Source organism: Porites lutea, chromosome 2, assembly GCF_958299795.1.
Source record: "Porites lutea chromosome 2, jaPorLute2.1, whole genome shotgun sequence".
NCBI lineage: Eukaryota > Metazoa > Cnidaria > Anthozoa > Scleractinia > Poritidae > Porites > Porites lutea.
In genome coordinates, this window is record NC_133202.1 from 2,620,993 (window position 1) to 2,626,992 (window position 6,000).

At 39.6% G+C, this 6,000-nt stretch overlaps 1 pseudogene; it reads left to right on the plus strand.

Moving 5' to 3' along the window:
* Nucleotides 1–2,683: 2,683 nt before the first annotated feature.
* Nucleotides 2,684–4,821, plus strand: LOC140927406 (probable E3 ubiquitin-protein ligase DTX3; annotated as a pseudogene).
* The last annotated feature ends 1,179 nt before the right edge of the window (nt 4,822–6,000 follow it).

Sequence of the window (6,000 nt, forward strand, 5' to 3'; positions counted from 1 at the left end):
GTTACTTACTTCTAAGGCCTCTTGCCTCATTACCGTTAAGGTGATGCCTACACGGGACGATTCGCAACAACGATTTGTAGTGCAACACAGAGTTGCAACATGGCTGCGACATTAATTCAAATGGTCGCAACATTGTTCCAACAATGCAATGCTGTGTTGCGCAAAATATCGTCGTTGCGAATCGTTTCTTGTAACATCGCCTTTAGGCAGCCTGTATATGTATGGCCGGTAGGATATTACGGAATGCAGACAAGATAGCCTCCAGGGCCATGTTATTCAAAGCAAGATATTCCAGGATTCGCGCGAAATTAAAACACAGACCTGAACGCCTGCAAGGCAAATCCAGGTTGATAATTTTTGCCAATAGTTCTTTGTTTCGATGCTCTAAAATGACCAGTTAAAATAAACAGAAAACTGATCTGGAATAAAATTTTCCACGCCCTCAGTGGCTAGCGATTATCGGCCGTCAAAGCAACTGGGCACGCTCGACAAGCTGCTGTTAGATAGGCTGCCAACTAAAACTGTTGTCAGTTACCTGAAAAAAGACATTACCCATTACCTTGATTTGTGTTTTTGCATGGCATGGTCGGAGTGCTTTATCATTTTGTTATTAGTAATAGCAAGAGATCATCGTTCTTTTTCGCTGTAGACAGACCTTTTCATAAATTTCCTGTGATAGTTAAAATTCGCTTAAGATAAATCAGGAATGATCAAGTATGGCTTACAATGCTTATGTCATATTATTATTCATTCAAAATATTTCCCCGATTCTGTTTGGCTAAAAGCACACGCATAATTCACCATAACCAGTTACTGATGATCAAATTTGGAAGAATTTTGTGTTTAACGAGGAAATGACGTCAAAAATACAGCGTTCTTGCAGGTTAATGAACCGTTAACCGAGAAGACCTGGGGACGAGGTTGAGTTGTTTTGGTTGTGAAAACAAAAAATGGCGGACATTTCACTCGTTTCAAGAGTAAGAACTAGGCGAAATTGTAGCTAAAAGCAAGAACACAACACGAACGGCGACATCTTCTATTTGGAGAATATTTGCGGAGCTGAATAACCCTAAATGTGCACTATCGAAGATGAACTTAACATCGATAGATCGATGGAGGTAAGCATGTTTTAGCCATGTTTTTAAACTAGGAATTATTTTGAATGAATAATAAAACAATTATTGAATTCGGCTTTCGTATCATATGAAGAATTATGGAGATCTCGGAAGGTGTTATCCGATACTCTGCCTCATTCATTAATTGTTAATTATTGTTAATTAACAAAAAATAAAAGTAGATATATGTGATGGATAAAAGGCTTCCTATTTTACGTTCGTATGTTCTCGGACCTTGAATAGTAACTCGGTCCACCCACCCTTGAAAAAAACACATTTACCGTGTTCTATACAGGGTTTATAATTTCGTGCGAGTCTGTCCTAATTATAAACGGGGTATTGCCAGCAGGATAGTTTTCATTTTCTTGATAAAATTTGTTTGTACGCCAAGTATAGATAGTTTTCATAGTGACTTCATCAAATTGTAAAATCAAAATAGCGAGGTTTTATGAACTCTTATTTACACTAGGTTGAAGGTAAAAAGTAAATCTTTGTACAAGTTTCCATTCCCGTAGCATGTATCATTTCGAAAATACAGCAATTTGAGCCTCCGAGTTTTCACAGTGTGTGACACCAAAATAGCAATGCTCTCTCGTTGAAAAAAAGTCTCTCCTCTTGATTTTCAGCGGTATAACCATTTCAAGTATTAAAAGATATGTTTATGCGCTCGTATACTAGTTCTCGAGTGAAAAGAAAGGGCTTTTATAGAAAAGTGAACTCCAGATGTTTTTGTTGATTTCCGGCGGCCATATTGATGCACCAAAACGGTACACCAATATGGCGTCTCCATACAAAGCTCTACAAAGGTGCGTGAAACGTTTCGACATATAACTCAGAAACTGTGGGCCACAAAGACCTGAGGCTTGGAAAAATTGTTTATATATTTGTTTTTCATAACATTTCATTATCTTGGCTTCTTCCACTGGAGAGCCTGTACACAGACGTTTATTTAATTTTTCTTTTCGTTCTTTTCGAAAACATCGGCGAGCTCGCGAGCTAAGCGAGCGCGAGAAAAACACTACCCCCTTGCACTGGCGGTCAATAAATACCCTGCGGTTTATATTTTATCGCCCGCGCTCTACGGACTTTGAAGAGAAAATAGAGGGTCTGTGAACAGGCTACCACTGAACGGTTTCCAATATAATTTTTTTGTTGCGTGACAGTGAAAACGATCTATACAATGTAATCATAACTTTTGAATGGATTTGAAACAAGACAGCGTGTATTTTTCTCTCTCTCCTAAACAGGGTAACAAAATTGAAGGTGTTGTCCTAAACAGAGCATGTATTTCAGGATTCTTTTATTTCTTAAGGAGGGTTAGGGTTTCAAAGCAAGAGAGGATGAGTGTTTCAAACCTATACCCAAATATTGGTCGAGTACCTCCCCCCTCGGGATAACAACGGATTAAGAACGAAACCATCTAAACGCGGGCCTGCGTGAGAGGCTATAGTAGGCAGCATAGTAGGCTAGACTAGCTACAAAACAAAATATTCAGTCCCTTATGTGTGACTAGTTTCTTTTGAAATCACTTTTGCCCTACAGAAGTGTAAGGTTTTTATTATATTTTGTTCGTTCTCCAGCGCAGGTCGAGAAAAAATATGTGAAGGAAGAAAGGGGAGAGAGTACACGTGAAGTTCTTTAAGACTGTATGTTGCAAACCGCCGCACCAGCAATATCAGTTAAATCATTTCCCGATTTTAATACGTGAGAGGAACCTGGGGACAAGCTGGAAAGTTACACACGGAACTTCCGCTAGTTCTGGGAAAGATCGTTGTTTTGTATCCCCACACTTCGCACCGGTTTTCACTTGGCAATGATGGCGCAAAGTAAGATATTTTATTCCGTATAATGTTAAAGTAAAATGCTTGGAGGAGTATGACAAACTCAACAGCAAAAAATGCTGAACTACCCCAAGTATCTTGTGAACGCCTGTCAGTACGTAGAAGTTTCGGTTTTGGTAATGGCGCGTCCGGTTGTCTGTATGTGTTACTATCTTGACTCTTATGATTGTCAAAAAGGCTAGGAGTCCTTCGTTTCATCGGTGAAAGTGGGAAATGAACGTCTTTTCAAGAAATACAGCCAGTTACCGATTCCTTTCATTTAAGAAACTTAAGTAGAGGAAGGAAGACCCACGTTAACTATAACCTACAATAGGTAACATTTATATTTAATATCGTCTATCTTCCTTGTTCAGGCATTGTATCATATTTTTCCACAGAGAGCTGTCCTATTTGTCTTGATCCTATGTCAAGTCCAAGAAGTTTAAAGTGCAAGCACAGTTTTTGTCTAGAGTGTATTCAAACTGCGTTAAATGTGTGCAACAGGTGCCCGGTCTGTCAACAGCCTCAAGGTGTTATTACAGGAAACCAGCCTCGTGGACAGATGATTTTCTATACTGATCGTAACGGCGTTCCAGGCTACGAAGGTAAAACTCTTTAGAGCCAGAATTTAAACAATAAATTTGCATAGCTGCTAGCCAGGTGAGTGAAAACGAGAGCGAAAGTAGCGTCTTTGCAAATTTCTTGGAACAAAGGAAAGTTTTTACATATTAAGAACAAGGTGCCTAACATAGCGGCCTTTTTATTTTTTTGCAACAGCATTATGGCCGTCCGCTTTGACAGTGCCATGTTTGGATGCTCTAAAATGATAAATCAAAATAAACGGAAAACTGATTTAGAGCAGGAACCTGGGATAAAATTTTGCACGCCCTCAGTGACTAGCGATTAAATCGGCCGTCAAAGCAACTGGGCCCAGGAGACAAGCCGCTGATAGATAGGCTGCCACCTGTGACGTGATGTTTAAACGCTCTATTGAATGTAACATTTGCGGGCTACGGGAAAATCGTCATCAGTTATCAGTTTCCCTCTGGAGTACAAGGCTCGGAACATCCAAACCCTGGTCAGCATTACCAAGGCACATCACGCACTGCTTATCTCCCAGACAATCATGAAGGGCGACAGGTGCTGCAGTTTTTGAGGAGAGCGTTTGATGCTCGAGTGGTATTTACAGTGGGTACCTCAAATACAACAGGGCTTTGGAATCAAGCGATATGGAATGATATCCATCACAAGACTAGCATATCTGGGGGTCGTTATGGGTAAGGAATTAATTATAGGTTCGCCTAGTGCCATTTAAGGCACCCTTTAGTAATTTCGTACTTAAAATTACCCATATCTTGTTATTTTCGACTACTGTGTTCAATGTTAAGTGACTCTAGACTAGTGAACATATTCAGTCCACAGAAAAGAAATCGAGCTTACTGTAAAATCGCACAGTCACTAGGACAAGTATTCAACTAAATGATGCTCGCCTAAAACTGAGATGAAGAAGGATCTGGATTTGATTCACAGTTCAATAATAAAGCTGTAATTTGTCCATTCATCTATTCTTGTTTCCTACTGTCTCTTTGTCTAACTATTGTGTTGGATTAACACTGAGAGGAACTAAGCCCCATTTCAGTTCAACACCGATAGACTGAAGCAAACGTTTTAAGTCTTAGATTCATGAATGCGATTTTGTGTTTTCAAGGTTTGGATATCCCGATCCAGGCTACCAACGAGAGTCAAAGAAGAATTTGCTGCTAAAGGAATCCAATGAATATGCGTCATCTTCAGTCTTGTAAACCATACGCAATGTACTATTTAGACCATTTTGAGATGTTATACAGTATAGAGCTCCATTTAAAGCTGTTTAGACAATTGAAGATGTAGAGGATATTACATGGCCGCGCGGAGATACGAAATTTCTCTTCGAGTGTTGAAAAATATTTCACGACTGAGAGCAGCGAACGAGTGAAATATTTTCAACACGAGAAGAGAAATTTCGTATTTCCATGCGGCCATGTAATGTTCTATTTATTATATAAACACCAATGAAATACCAAACCATTTCACAGAAACAGTTTTATCCTGCGAGAGTCGCGATTTGTTATGTAGCCATAGCAACAGTGATATTTTCACATGTGAAAATAACATGTTATTTTCACGTGTGAAGATATCATGTTTTCGCGCGAAAGCTCACCTGATATTTCATTGGTGTTTATATAATAAAATAAACTTCGAACGTAACAGGAATTATGGAAATCAATATCCCCTTTTCAGTGTTCTCCCTAAATTTTAGCTCAGCAGGTAAGGGACCATTAATGGACGGTAAGGCAAAAAATATATACTTTTCTAAGAGGGGGGGGGGGGGGGGGGGGAGAGGGGGGCAGTGGAGTGAGGGACATGGACCCTCCCTCACTGGCAAATTTTTTATTCCCACATTTTAAGACCTATTTTACGCGAATCTGCTGTCGTTATCTTTAGACAACAAATTAAAACGTTTGATTCCAATAATTTTACCATGTCTTTAATGTTCTCTTTCCAAAATTCATGTCCTTAAAAAGGAAAGCTGTATACATAGTACAGAACCAAACTTATGCACGCGCAAAAAGTGGCGTAAGAAGTTGCTGCGCCGCAAGAACATGCAAACCACCGCAAGAAGTCAAAGTGCCGTATTTTTGCGGACCCTTTGTGGTTTACCCGCAAGAACTTTGAAACGAAAGAAGTAAAAAATCTTCACCGCAAGAAGCTAGAAAATTACCGCAAGCCTCAAGAAGGCGCATGAAGTTCTTTATAAGTGTTAACCTGAAAGAAGTTTGTAGTGTTTGTCGCCTTTTTGTTAAAACACCGTAATCACGGTAAGGACACACATCAAGGTAATCATGAAAGGACACACATAAGAAGTTGCCTGGGAAAGCGAACAGCTTTCTCTGCTTTTTCTGCAAAGTGAACACTTCAATCGTTCTGCTTTTCCAAAGTTAGATAAAGCGTGTGAGGCGTTTGTTTAACAACACCGGCGCTTTATGAGCTGCACTGGCTGCCAGTTTCTTTGCGTATTGACTATA